Genomic DNA, 471 nt, shown 5'->3' with positions numbered 1-471 from the left:
GGAAGAGAGGATTGGATGGCAAGAGGATCTGGTGCTGGAAGAGGAAGATCTGCAGAAGGAGGCGCAAAAGGAGTGGAACTCATTGGACTAATAGGCAAAGTGTGCTCCGTGGGCTCAGGAGCTAGATTGGAAGTTTGTGGTGGAGATGAGTCATGGGCTGAAATGGGTAAAGGAAGGCTAGTGTTTGAGATGGTGGTGGGACCAGCCGTTGGAGTAGAAAAAGGGAAGACATCTTCCTAAAATAAAACATCTCGGCTAGTGAATATTTTTTGAGTGGACAAATCATAGAGTTTATATGCCTTTTGGCCAAGTGGGTACCCAATAAAAATGGATTTAACTGCNCGAGAATCAAACTTTTTGGTAGGGTGGACTATAGTAGCATATGCAAGGCAACCAAATACTCTTAAATGTGAATATGATGGGATTTTGTGATATAAACGTTCAAAAGGGGTTTGTTTGGAAAGAACTAAA

Source organism: Prunus dulcis, chromosome 4 (genome assembly GCF_902201215.1).
Source record: "Prunus dulcis chromosome 4, ALMONDv2, whole genome shotgun sequence".
Classification (NCBI taxonomy): domain Eukaryota; kingdom Viridiplantae; phylum Streptophyta; class Magnoliopsida; order Rosales; family Rosaceae; genus Prunus; species Prunus dulcis.
This window is presented reverse-complemented; position numbering follows the sequence as displayed.